The 15,090-nt window shown below is 39.2% G+C and overlaps 1 pseudogene; it reads right to left on the reverse strand.

The window, feature by feature from the left end:
• Positions 1-10,918: 10,918 nt before the first annotated feature.
• Positions 10,919-11,821, reverse strand: LOC114685840 (annotated as a pseudogene).
• Positions 11,822-15,090: the final 3,269 nt, after the last annotated feature.

Genomic DNA, 15,090 nt, shown 5'->3' on the forward strand with positions numbered 1-15,090 from the left:
TTGACTTTCCAGTCGTAATGGAATAGAATCTGGAATTGTGAGCCAAATAAACCCTTGTTTTTGCCAGAATACTTTATCAGAGCAACAGGAGAAGAAAGCAATAGAGTTTCCTATCTTTATTTTTGTGACCTACTGAGTTTGCTTCACTTTGCTTACACAAGGATGAGTGGGACATTATTTACAAGAGCCTGGGCGATTTAGTAATGGCCACACCACTGAAGAAAATGACAGCTCTTCCTCTAGCAACCATTTACTGCCTCATGAGCCACTCTCCATCCTCGATGGAGTGATTACCAGTCCTCTCAGAGAAGGAATTCCTTACAAGGAAAAGCATGCTCCCAATGAAGTGTAGAAGGTAATGTAATATGATTTACAATGGTGCAAATAAAGACAGAGTTACCCCAAATCATCACAATATATTGAAAGTAGTGAAGAGTTTCCAAGCGTCAGAAAGGAGACTTGAAAATTAACTGTGCTTGTCACTGGGTTGTGGGGTTGCTAGTTAGTTGCATTTACTACTCCATCTGTGAAGGCCTTTTCACTATTGTTTAAACTGAAAATCAATGTCTATTATAATTATGAAACAAAGACTGTAAAAGTATGCCCCACAATCAAGGCAACTCAGAGTGAAGCAGTGGGAAGACTTAGGATTTTAGAGTCAGAAATTTGGGCTTTGCCAATGACTGAGAGCATGCTTTTCTATCTAAGAAATTTCTTCTCTCAGATTCTTTGGTGGGCTTTGATTAAATATGAAACGCCTTTGAAATTACAGAGATGACTTAATCAGCTATGCTTTGACGTGAAACTATTTCTCTCTATCTATTTGTCTATCTATCTTCTCTCTTATCTGTCTATTCTGTGAAAAGAAAAGAAAAGCAGTATGCTGATAGTGCAGTGAGTGAAAGGAATTCAATGTTACATAATTTCAACTATAACTCAGTGTCTTGTTATACCTGCAGTTAATTAGAAAGTATATGTAGGATTTAAAATCTTTTCTTGTTTGTAATGTTTTTCCTGTCTTCAAAACTTCAATATCTTGGAAATGTTTTTAAGAGTAGCTGCCACAAATTAAAGTGTTTAGCGTGCTCAACTTTATTCTATCTAGAAAATTTCAATGAGCTTTGCTCTGCCAAACTCTCTGCTGCAAAGAAGAGATTGGCATTTCACTCTTCCACAGAATCTTTCCGAGAAGAGAAGGCATCCACCCATAGTCCTCTTCACTGCCAATAGCTTCCCCCACAAACATTCCCAGCTGTCTTGTATGAACTAAATCTAGACGTCCACTTCTTACTTGATCTGTGACCCAGTAGTCCCTCTCAAAAGTAGAAGAGCCAAAACCTAGGACCAACATTCAGATACTTGAAAGTTTCAGAATCTTCCATTGTGTGAGGCCACAGGCATGAGGAGTTAGGAGCTTCCATTCACTGAACTCTTTTGAAACAAAACTATTTGTCTTAAAGTGGTGAAGTTGATGGAGTTAGTGTTAGAGCTTTGAAGTTCCTAGGGTCATTGGAGTGTGTTGGGAAGATGTCCCACAGGAAGTGATGTTTCAGCTGAGACTGGAGGACTAATAAATTCAGTCAAGGAAGAGTGAGTGAAAGGAGGAGTTATTGAGAGATGTTAGTCAGATACAACAGGCAGGAAACATTCTATGACCCGGTTCATCCTTGGGGAATTCTTGTGTGGAAACCCACTACCCTGCAGTTGGGCGTGTCTAAAAAGTCTTCTTCTATACTTGTCCTGTGAAACGTCACAATTGCAGCAAATGCCCTAACTCATTCTCCTCTCTACTCTGACCCCAAGTCAGTCTTCACAGTGGAGTGTTACCTTTGTCACCAGGACTTACATCTGTGGAATTAGAGCAAAGAAGAAAACCATTAAATAAAATCAGTCACCATTTTGTTTTACTCATTCTTGCACATCTTGTAATGCAAAGCAACTCTCAATAAGGCATTTCTTTCACTTTCATAAATAATATCTTTTATTAAAGAAAGGCAGAAGTTGGAGATCAGTACCATCTAGTGACCACATCTGGAATGACTACTGGTTCATCATTTAGCAGGAAGCCTTGGAAAATACTGTCCTCCCACCAGTAGAAGGATTTTTCTAGAAATTTCTATGGTAAATGAAGTGACTCAGAGCCTATAGATATTAAATTATTTTAAACTGTGTGCTAGAAGTTTTCCATGATAATGGGAGACTCTATGTTGACTAATTTGAGTATGTGTGAGATAGCAAGCCAATCAGTGAAACACAAATGTCTGAATCTAAATAAAGACTGCTAAAATTTCCTCGTTGCTTCAAAAGTGTGTATACAAGTTGTAGAATATTTCACTATGCAAAGATGTGTTGCATTTGTTTATGTTGAGGAATATTTGTTTAACTATGTAAACATGTGTTGCATTTGTTTAATTATGTAAAGATGTGTTGCTGTTTTACCTCGCCTGTCTAAGGCACCTGATTGGTCTAATGAAAAGCTGGACAGCCAATGGGTGAGGGAGGAGGTGTAGGTGGAACTTCTAGGCAAGGAAAATAAGTAGGAAGAGAAATTTAGGCTCAGGAAAGAAAAAGGAGAAAGAAAAGGAGACGCTAGGGAGATGCCAGGGACCAGCCAGCCAGACATGGAGGAAGCAGGAAAGTAGGACATACAGAAAGGTAAAAAGCCCAGAGGCAAAATGTAGATGAATAGAAACAGGTTAAGTTAAGTTATAAGAGCTAATGGGACAAGCATAAGCTAAAGGCTGAGCTTTCATAATTAATAATAAGTCTCTGTGTCATTATTTGGGAGCTAGTTGGTGGCCCAAAGAAAATGCCAACTACATATACACATATAGAGAGAGCATATACATGTTTATGTCCAGACATGCATTTTGCCAAACTTTTCTATCATCACATCCAATTAATAATGCACAACAATATTGTAAAATTTTATGGTTTTCCTTTGGATTTCAAAATTAATCTTTTTGTTTCAAAAATAACTGCAATGGAGAAATAATTACTTCCTAGAGAAAATCTCTGTGTTGTCTTTTATCCTGATATATAGAAAGATGTCAATATGTGGTAATTTAGCTCATATTTTCTTCATATATTTCTGTGTGTCTCCTGATATATAAGTTATCACATAAATTTGTATAGTGTTTTTCAAATGTTGAATCATTACATCTGATAATGTATTTACATGTATATTCTTTTTAAATTTTTCTTTATTCTTGAGAATTTCATGCATGTATAAAGTGGAAATATGGTCATATCTACCCCATTTCCTTTGTTCAGCTCCTCCCATCTCCTTTTCAACATGCCTCTGCCCAGCTTCTAATTTTATGTCTTTTTTTTGTTTTTGATAGCCCACTAAGTCTAGTTAGTGTTGCCCATATGTGAATGGATGTGGGAACATCCAGTGGAACATGGGAAACCTACCAGTGACCATATCCTCACTAAAGAATGATTCTCCCTTGCCAGTACTTGTCCCCAGCCAGTAGCTCATCAGTAAGAGACCTGGAGATTCTCTACCTTCTCTACTCTGTTTTTTGCTAGAATTTTAGTTTCCTTGATTTTGTGAAGTAAACCACAGCTCTTGTGAAACCATGGGTATGTAACATGTGTTTTAATTTATGTACATTACAGTTTTCTTCTCTTTTTCCTATGTTTTATTATAGTGCAAGATTATTGTGGAATCATTTCACTGTAAAGTTTCAATACATTTTGAAACATTCTGATTTATTTATGTATTATGTATATAAATTGTCTGCCTGTAAAATATTCTGGAAATTTTTCACATAATTCACATTTCCTTAGAGTTATTATCTGGATTTTAATAAAGTCTCTTTTTCACTTTCCATCAATGTTTCTAGCTAAATTTACAATCTCATGTGCTATAAATATTGTCACTAATTATGTGTATTTATAACTTCATGATCACTGTCACAAAGAAAACATATAGCTTTGCCTATAATGTTCATGAATGGATGATTTTGTCTAGGAAGTTTTGTGTAATATTTGTTTACATTGTGAAGATATGTCTTTGCCAAGGTGCCTTCTGATTGGTTTAATAAAGAGCTGAATGGCCAAGAGTTAAGCAGGAGATATATGCGGGACTTCTGGGCAGAGAGAGAGGCACAGAACAAATCAGAGGTACAGAATGAAAGAAAGATAAAAAGCTATGTGGTAGAATGTAAATTAAAAAATATGGGTTAATTTAAGATGTAAGACCTAATTAGGAACAAGCCTAAGCTGTAAACCGAGCCTTCATAATTAATATAAGTCTTCATGTCATTATTTGGGAGCTGGTAGGCAGGACAGAGAAAGGCTCATTACAGGGAAGTGTGTATGATTGTGGTTTTTAGAATCAAGTGTGGAAAGTAAAGATATTTCTAAGAGTGATAAGAAGGAGAAAGAAGTTAGCACAGAGAGAGTACCGTATAATAAGAATGAGATGATAAAATCTTTCAAGAAAGAGAATTCATCTTTGAAACTTTCTGTCCTATGTGCTGGTCTGTCTCTGTGATTTCACCATTTGAAAATATTTATTTATTTATCTGATTTATTTCATTTAGTGTGTGTGTGTGTGTATGTGTGTGTGTGTGTTTGCACACGTGCATGCGCTCGAGCATGTGTTTGCCACTGTGTTCCTATGGAGGTGAGAGTTCTCTCCATTTACCATTCCTAGGAATCAAACTGAGGTCATCAGTCTTGGCTGCAAGCACCTTTACTCACTGAGCCACATCATTAACTTGATTTCACCCTTCACTTCAGCATTCAAGAAGCAATTTCCATATGTTTGATAAAGAAATGTCAATTATGTGTTTACTTGATAGAAGCTTGAAGTTTAGATCCCAGATCAACCACAAGTCACAAGCCTTTCATTCAATTCCCTGGTGCTGGCCTCTGCTCTAACATATAATATATAGTCTATGTGTGGAGATAGGTCACCGTGATCAGGGAGAGCTTTTGTGATTACATTCAGTTAAAACGTTCACATCAACTCCTGAGCACTCCCTGCCCCTCTTCCATGCTTTATGGTTTCTCTGATTGAAGTGGCATCGTCTTCATTCTTATCCATGTGCTGCTTCTCAGTGCTTCCCATGTACTATTCTATGTATTTCTTTACATGAACATTGAGAAAGACATGATATTATTGCTGTTATTTCGATTATTAGCTTTACCTTTGAGATGAGGAATGGGAGGGAATGAGAGGTTTAAAGTTAAAATGGAAGCTTTGTATTTTATTGTATATTATTTTGAAACACTACTTCACTTTTAGCTGATACATAATAATAATTATGCATATTTTGGAGCAAGGTGTGATATTTAAAACATAATTTTTAAGATGTGAATTTTAGCATATCCATCACTTCAAACATTTACTTCCTTGTCACAAGAGCATTTCGAATGCCCTCTTTTAGTTCTTGTGAAATATACACTATGGTATTATTAACTACAATAAACTCAATATTGCAATTGTCCTTCTATATTATAGAATGCCCAGAATTATTCCTCCTATGTGTCATTCTACAACCATTGGTCATTGTTCTCCTCACCATTGCACACAATCCTCTGATTGCCACGATTCTACTCTGAATGTCTACAGATGAGCATTTTTAGATTCCTCAGATATGTGAGATCATGAGGCATTTGTCTTTCTGTGCTTTGATTAAAATTTCACACACGTACACTCTGCTTTATTTTTAAAAATAAATATTTGGCCTATAATTCTACCTCTGGGTATATACAGAGAGTTGAAAACAGTTGTTTAAGCCAAAGGTTGTTCATGAATATTTATACAATATTATTCATCATTTTAGCCGGCAGGTGGAAACACCCAAATGTCAAGCAGTGGATAAATATGCAAACAAAACGTGATATAGCTACTCAATAGAATGTGATCCTGCTATAAAATTACTGATGTATACTATACCATGATGAAATCCTGAAACTATTACTGCATGGTTCTGTTGATATGAAATGTCCTTAGTGAATATAGGGACAGGGACTGGAGAGACGGCTCAGTGATAAGGAACACTGGCTGCTCTTCAAGAGGACCCAGGTTCAATGTCCATAACCCATATGGCAGTTCACAACCATCTCTAACTCCAGGCTCAGGGAATCTGACGCCTTCTTCTGGCCACTGTGGACACCAAGTATGCACATGGTGTCCAGGCATGCATGCAGGCAAAGCATCCATATGCATAATACATATTTAAAATAGACATAGAATAGATAGGTGGCTGCTTCTGTGGGGGGGAGGATGAGAGGGGTAGTAAAGGGCAAGAGTGTCTCCTTATGGTCACGAAAGTGTTAAAAATGAATTGTGTAGTTATGGTTGCACATTTTTGCAACTATATTAAAAACCTTGGATTGTTACACTTTAAAGAGGTGTATTATAAAGTGTATGGTTGTGAATTACATATCAACAAATAGTTACAAAATGTAATTTTTGAGAAAAAAAAAACTGGTTTTGATTCCTGACATTTTAGTACAAGGAGTTCTTGGGCCCACCATGGCAAAGTTTTCAAATTGATCCTCAGGGCTGCTATAGTAGGGCAAGAATTTTTATTCATTTTGTTTACCATTATACCTGTCATTTAGTAGACAAGTACATTCCCATGAGGAACTCTTCAGTATTTAAAGTAGCCAGTAGAATGCAAGCTTCAGGACAGAGGAAATTTCATCTGTTTTCTTCAGTGATATTTTCTGTTGTTCTTGAGCAGTGTCTAGCACAAGCAAGGTACTCAGCATTTGTAAAATGAGTGTACTGCTTCTTCTGACTCAAGTCCAATGGAAACTACTGTATTCAATATTCATCCCCATGGAAAACAGAGAAAGAGAAAAATACATGAAAACGAAGCAACTGATAATGAATACAACCTGAGCACTCAAAGACGAAGAAATGGCAATTTTGTGAAAAGTTTTCCAAACCCCTTAACAATGAAAGGAATTGAAGGAAGGAATAGTAAGTTTGGTTCCATTCATTGAAACTAAACTCCCATCAGCACATTAAGATATTCAGTTTATGCCTCCCCTACAGACAGTCACACACAGAGAAAGAACGGTGCATGGGAGACTGAAGGGTATTCAGGCATTGTGAGGTGGAGGTCCACTGATAGTGGTCCAGGTGGCTGTTTAGAAAGTCCTGAGCAGCCGGGCGGTGGTGGCGCACGCCTTTAATCCCAGCACTCGGGAGGCAGAGCCAGGTGGATCTCTGTGAGTTCGAGGCCAGCCTGGGCTACCAAGTGAGTTCCAGGAAAGGTGCAAAGCTACACGGAGAAACCCTGTCTCGAAAAACCAAAAAAAAAAAAAAAAAAAAAGAAAAGAAAAGAAAGTCCTGAGCAATGGCAACACCAATAGACATGCTAACATGGAAGGTATCCATTTCAAGGGGCCTCAGTCCTGGGAAAAGAACTCCAGGCAGCTAAGGAATGCTGAGAGTGGGAGAAAGAGTCTTCCCCAGGGAGGAGCCTCCAAATTAATTATCCAATACTGCATGGTCAGCCCTGAAAAAACATACATACAAGCAACATTATATGGACTGAGCAGGTTGTATTTACATTTTTAGAAACGTATACATATATGTAAAAACAGTTGAAGAAATAGAGGCTATGGATTTGAGAGAAAGCGGGGCAGGGGGGGGGGGTCGGAACACGGGAAGGGCTGCATAGAGGAAAGAGAAGGGAGGAATGCTATAATTATATTTTAAAAACGGCAGTAACTCTGCTGCTTGAGGACATGACCATGACACAAATAAACAAAGTCCTTTCCACTCCATAGCTCATGTTGATGTGAGATTAGTGAAAGGTAATAAACAAATAAGAAATAAAATATAGGGTGTGAGAAATGGTGTAATTTGGAGGCCAGTGACATGAGAAGCATGAGATTGGCATCCAAAATAGCAGATTTTCATCCGAGCTCTGCTCTCTGAAAAGCTGTGTGGGGAAAGCGATAATAGGGGGAAATTAGTTGACAGGTACAAAATTACTGCTAGATAAGAGGAATAATTTTTAGTATTCTATATCACAGCAGGGTGACTATAGTAAATAACATCACTGTATACTTCGAAACAACCTGAAGAGGTCCTAAATGTTCTCATAACAAACAGATGCTAAATATCTGAGGCAATGCATGCCAATTATCCCAATCTGATCACTGCACATTGAATACACGTTTAGAAATGCCACGCTACACCCTCAAAATATGAACAATTATTATGTGCCCATTAAAAACAGAATGAAACTTAAAAACCCAAATGAGCAAAAAGACCTTTTGAAAACTGCTGTGTGTGAGCAAGGACAAGCAAGAAATACAGTCAAGCAAAACACCTATGATTTTGAGAGCAGCATTTAGCACTTAAGTTAATGCTTTTCTGTAGGCCACAAGTCAAAATTACTAACAGAGAAAACATCAGGAGTTGCTTCTCTTACCTGCAATCCAAATCCATTAAATCCATTCCCCGTGCTTTTAGGCACTTAGAGTTATGTTGAATATTTCTGATATAATTCTTATAAGGGCATAAAGCAAACTGTTTTTGAAACCAGGCAAAGGCTTCCCAGACCAATTTCTCTCTCTCTAAAATGAGCTAGTCCAATAGAAATACAGTTGGCATACGTCTCTCTGGATTTGAGAAAAATATCATGCATATGATAACAATTAATGAAAAAAAGAAGCTATGAATTTGAAGGATAGCAGGGTGGGGTATATGAAAGTTTTGGAAAGAGGAGAAGGAAAGGAGAAGCATTGTACTTAAGTTACAATCTCAAAAAAAAAAAGTGTCCTTGGGAGTCATTTTATTGCTACATTTCTTTAGGAGAACAATAGTATTTCCTTTCCCCCTAGGCCACTCACACAGTGTCAGGCATGGGCTTCATCTCATGGAGTGGGCTTTAAATCCGATCAGATAGTGGTTGGCTCCTCCCACACCTACTGTAACACAGTTGCACCAGTGAATCTTGCAGATGGGTCACCGCTGTAGATCGCAGTGTTTGTTGCTGGGTTGATGACAGTATGTAGTGTCTTTCAGACTGTGAATAATGTCTCTAGTGGCGAAGCCTCTAGTCAGGCACCAGCTCAACTTCTCTGAATTCAATGGGATATCTAAGTGTTGTCATCAGCTATAAGGCCTGTGCTGGCTAGTTTTGTGTCAACTTGATACAAGCTAGAGTCACTGGAGAGGAAGAAGCCTCCCTTGAGAAAATGCCTCAATAAGATCAGGCTATAGGCAAGCCTATAAGGTATTTTCTTAGTTAGTGATTAATGTGGGAAGGCCCAGCCCATTGTGGGTGGGGCCAACCCTGGACAGGTCCTGAGTTCTATAAGAAAGCAGGCTGAGCAAGCCATGGGGCACAAGCCAGTAAGCAGCACCCCTCCGCGGCCTCTGCATCAGCTCCTGCTTCCAGGTTCCTGTCCTGTTTGAGTTCCTGTTCTGGCTTCCTTCAATAATGAAGATGATGAACAGCAATATGGAAGCATAAGCCTAATAAACTCTTTCCTCTCCAACTTGCTTTTTGGTCATGGTGTTTTATCACAGCATTAGAAACCCTAACTAAGACAGGGCCTAAGACAGTTTGTGGAGAGATGCTGATAATGGACTAAACCTCTGAAACTGCAAGCAAGCACCAATTAAATGCTTTCTTTTATAAGAGTTGCCGTGGTCAGGGTGTTTCTTCACAGCAATAGAACACCGACTAAGACATACCATATTTGTCTTTTGGGGTCTAGGTTACCTCATTTGGGATGATTTGTTCTAGTTTCATCCATTTTCCTGCCAATTTCACAACTTCATTTTTTTTAACAACTAAGTAATATCCTATTGTGTAAATATACCACACTTTCTTTATTCATTCATCCATTGATGGACATCTAGACTGTTTCCAATTTCTGACTCATGACTATAGTAGAGCAGCAATGAACGTGGTTGAGAATGTGTCCTTGTGGTAGGGTGAAGTTCCTTTTCGGTATATGCCCAAGAGTAGTATAGCTGAATCTTGAGGTAGATCGATTCCCAGCTTCCTTATGAACCACCACACTGATTTCCATAGTGGATGTACAAGTTTGGACTCCCACCAGCAATGACAGCTGTCATTTGCTTTATTGATCTTTATTGACTGGTATAAGATGATGAATATAGCAATAAAATGACTGTTAATAACATTTTGCTAGACTCAGGTCAGTGTCTTGCACAGCTATCATCAGAGAAGTTTCCTTCTGAAGTAGTTGGGTACATACACAGAAACCCACAACTGGACAATGTGCAGTGAGTGAGAGGCCTTACAACACTCAATCCTAAATGGGATGTCTCCATCAAATCCCTCCCCTTGTGGCTCAGGGAACTCTGTAGAAGAGGATGCAGAAAGATTGTAAGAGCCAGGGGGATGGAAGACACCAAGGAAACAGGGCCTTCTAGACACAAAACTAAACCACATATGAACTCATAAAGACTGTGGCAGCATGCACAGTATCTGCATGGGTCTGCACCAGATGGGGTACCAGTGCTAAGCAGGGAAAGTAGACAGAAGCTCCAATCCCTAATCCAGAACCTATCTCCAATTGATAACTGCTTGCAAATGAAAAAGTAGTTTTCTCCAATGGAGTCTCACTGGGTATACAAACCACACTTAAGGGCAGGCCAACACCAAATGAACTTAAATTTTGAAGAGGTTTTTTTTTTTTTTTTTTTTTTTTTTTTTTTTTTTTTTTTTTTTGCTTCATAATTCTTTGTCTGGGCTTTTGTTTCTCCCCTAAAATGTCTTTTGCTTACATATTATGCTGTCTGGTTTCGTGTTTTTTATGGGATTTTCTGTGTGTGCAAATGTGTGTGTCTCTGTGTCTATGTGTGTTTCTTGTGCTTTTCTTTGGCTCTTTTTCTACTGTTCATTTGTTTGTTTTGTCCTTTTCTGGTTTGTTTTTTACTTTATCTCATTGTTTGTTCTTTTTTTTTATAAGACAAAAATTTAATGAAAATTGGTCAGTGGGTATATATGATCCATGGTGCTAGTCATAAGAAACTGTCACAGAAATGTTAAACAGAAGAGATAGTGAAGAAAATGTTACATATTGTCATCATCTGATTCATCTTCTTCCTTCAAAGATTCCTTGGCATATTTCTCTGCTTCCTCTCTTATATCTTTTGGAACAATTTCACGTCTTCCTTTAGTTAATTCACCAACCCAGCTGAGCTCTAGTTCAAAAGCTTTATCCTTAACTTCATCATGTACTATATAAATTATTTTTGCAACTTCTTTAACTACATCACGGCAAGTCATTTCTTTCATCTGAAGCTTTTCTATTTCTGTCTTTGCAGCTTGCCTGGCTTTGCCAATGGCACAGCACCAATAACCATATGAAACACCAGACAGATCAATCATATAGAGCTGTGCACCGTCATTCGCACTGTAAGACCCTAACATGAAACTGCAGCCAAAAGGTCTAACAGCACTGTAGAGTGTATAAGCATGTACGTACATGGCCACTCTGTCTGCAAGATGTTTGAGAGGAATGTTGTAGCCGAAGTTGGATCTAAAGTTGGACGCTTCTTCTCTTGCTATGTCTGCTAAGGACCGAGCATCAGCCAGCAGACCTGCGACAGCCATTCCAACATGTCGATCAACATTAAAAAGTCGTTTATTGGAGCCTTCTTCATAAAGTTTAGAAAGGACTAATTTTTCTACCCCAAACACAACACCATCTTTACATCTGATCCCAATAGCTGTTTTCTACAGCCTTCATAGCATACTCAACTTGAAAGACTCTTCCATCAGGAGAAAACGTGGAGGCTGACAGGTCATACCCGGTCCCGATGGAGCTCATGGTGCCGACCCCGGAGGCCGCCGAGCGCTCATTGTTTGTTCTTTTTAGATGCCTGTTTCTCTAATGAGAAAGAACAAGAAAAGATGTGGATTTGGGCATCTGAGCAGATAGGAAGATCTGGGAGGAGAGGAAAATGCAATTGGAATATATCATTAAAAACCCATCTATTTTCAATAAAATATAAAACAATAAAAAATCAAATTCTAAAATGTGTATTTATTGCTGTTTTCTGTTTGTTTGCTCACTTGCTTGCGTGCTTGATTTTTAGACAGGATCTTACTATGGCTTGGAACTTGCTATGTAGGCTGGGCAGCTCTTGAATTTACAGTGATCCTCCTCACTCTGCCTCCCAAAAGATGGGATTAAGGGTGTGTGTTTCATTACAGGTTTAAATGCATCATGTTCTCAGAAAGAATGTGTGGTGCTTATGGCAACTGCATTGAGAATGGAAGCAGAGAGTTTTCATGAAATGGATAGCAGTCTTAATCTTTTCCCACATACTTAAAATTATTCTTAATTGAAAAATATTAATTGTCTATATTTATTGGGTAGAAGGTGATATTTCAGGATATATTTGTATGTATACACAGTATGGAATGATTAGACCAAACTAACATCTCTACTGCCTCACCTACTTTTATTTTTTTATTGGAGATTTTTTTTTTTTAATTTGGGGAGTAGCTAAAGATTGTCCTGTGTGAGAAGGAATGTTCGGGGAGAGTTTAAAGTGAAGCAGAGCCAGCCTGTGGAAGAGTGGGGCAGGCACTGAGTTTCCTTTAGAGGCCCGCCCGGGCAAAGGTCATAAGGAGATACTCGGAAGTCATGGTGGGAAGCTGAAAGGCATGAGTGACTTAGAAACACATATTGAGTGACACAGAGAAGGAGACCTGAAAAGAGCCCTTAAGTGTGCCATAAAAGAGCACAAGCAAGAAGTCAGGACAACCAGAAGAACAACAAAACCAGCTCGACCACAAGGATAGTGAAAATCAGGAGGATGTGTCCCGGAGACTGCGTGTGAAGGAATTTCACTTAGGTCTTGGTGTGTTATAAGTGTTATGGTAGGAATCATGTTGTGTTATGTTGTGTTGAGAGTGGAGCCTCACACATGCTAAGTAAGTACTCTAGCACAAAGCTCTATCCTCAACTCTCTCTCTCTCTCTCTCTCTCTCTCTCTCTCTCTCTCTCTCTCTCTCTTGTGTTTTTTTTTTTTGAGACAGGGTTTCTCTGTGTAGCTTTGCGCCTTTCCTGGAACTCACTTGGTAGCCCAGGCTGGCCTCGAACTCACAGAGATTCGCCTGCCTCTGCCTCCCGAGTGCTGGGATTAAAGACGTGCGCCACTACCGCCACCCGGCTTCAACTCTCTTCTTACTTCTTTTTTGGAGACAGGATCTCACTAAACTAAGTGCCCGGGCTGACTCTGAACTCATTCTGCAGCCCAGGCAGGCCTTGGACTTGTAATTCTCCTGCCTCAGCCTCTTAAGTAGCTGAGATTAGAGAACTGCTCCGTCCGGGCTAGCAAAGAAAGTAATTTTAAAAGGGACTTCTCAGCAGTGTAAAAACAGTAGGGAAGTAGAGCAGTGGAAGAACAGAGACAGGAGGCCATGATGAGATAGCTCAGGGGTAAAGGCACTTGCTGTGGGAGCCTGACAACCTAAGCTAAATCCCTGGTGGTTCACACGGTGGAAGGGGAGGGCTGACTGACTCCTCCAGATGTCCTCAGTACTGTGGCACACACACACACACACACACACACACACACACACACACACACACGCACACGCACACAGACACACGTGCGCGCGCATGCACACACACACTCACACGCACACACACACACTGCGCACACACACGCATGCACGCGCGCACACGCACACAGACACACACGCGCACACACACGCACACATGCACACACACACACACAGACACACACGCACACACACACACACACACACACACACACACATTAAATTTAATCTAAATTTAAAATACAGAATAGAGATGGAGAATGTTTTGAAATAATACTTCATTTTTACATTTTTATTTGTGTGTGTACACGCACGTGCATGCATGTGTGCTTGAATGTTCCATAGCAGGCACGTGGAGGTCAGAAGAGTAGCTTGTGGGAGTAGAGTCTCTTCTCCTACCACGTGGATTCCAGTGATCAGAGATCATCGTGCTTGGTGGTATTTCATCTTTTTCTTGATGATAAGGAAAGCAGCAGCAGTCATAGCAAGAGTGTGAGTCAGTCAAGGTGCCCTTCAACTGACGACGGCCACAATCATGTGAACAGGTTAGACACTGCTACTCAGTTCCAGTCAGTCCTATGCCGGAGGGTTTTCAGGTTTCCTGTGATTAAGCCAAGATGTGCCAGGAAATTGTATTTATATATGCTATTCTCCAGTTTTTAGATATTAACAACTATTTAAAAAACAAAAGCCATGGGGACAAAAATGTGTTCCTCCAAATCAACACTTTTTTTTTCTGTTATAAACCGGTATTTATTGAAGGAATTTAAGATGGAAGGCAGATAGGTTAAAAATCCAAAGATAGACATGATCCATATTTCATAATCAGCTCCATGTAATCAAAAGTACAATTAAAACTGTAAGTATAAAAAAGGGGGAAACAAGATTAAGAGTAGAGGCATGAAAAAGCTACCTTACCTATGCTGTCCAAACATAAGCAATGGGAAGTGTTGTTTTAATGCACAAGTTATAATAGAAGTTAATGAAAATGTTTACCAAAAGGCTATAGCTAGCCGGGCGTTGGCGGCGCACGCCTTTAATCCCAGCACTCGGGAGGCAGAGGCAGACGGATCTCTGTGAGTTCCAGGCCAGCCTGGGCTACCAAGTGAGTTCCAGGAGAGGCACAAAGCTACACAGAGAAACCCCGTCTCAAAAAAAAAAAAAAAAAAAAAAAAAGCTATAGCTATCAAGGATAAATATGATATTCAATAAGAAAAAAACAGAGACACTATGGTCAGCCCCCAAGAGTCTTCTTAAAATGACAACAGCTATTTTGGCTTGCCAATCTACTGTCACTTCCTTGCATTTTACAGAGGTCCTCAGTTTCTTCGGATTCTGTTGGATACTTCCTACTGGCAAGGAGTGATAATCTGTATTCTATAGATCAGGAAATCAAGAACTCCAAACATGGATTAGGAATAAGTAACCTTCTATTTGTGCAAATCCCAGCTCTAACTTTACATAGCGAAGAAGGAAATGTCAAAAGGATGTGTGAGATATACAAAGTCAGGAATAGTCTTTGCTGAGTCTTCAGTAAATACTATCTTTA

Source organism: Peromyscus leucopus, chromosome X (assembly GCF_004664715.2).
Source record: "Peromyscus leucopus breed LL Stock chromosome X, UCI_PerLeu_2.1, whole genome shotgun sequence".
Taxonomy (NCBI): domain Eukaryota; kingdom Metazoa; phylum Chordata; class Mammalia; order Rodentia; family Cricetidae; genus Peromyscus; species Peromyscus leucopus.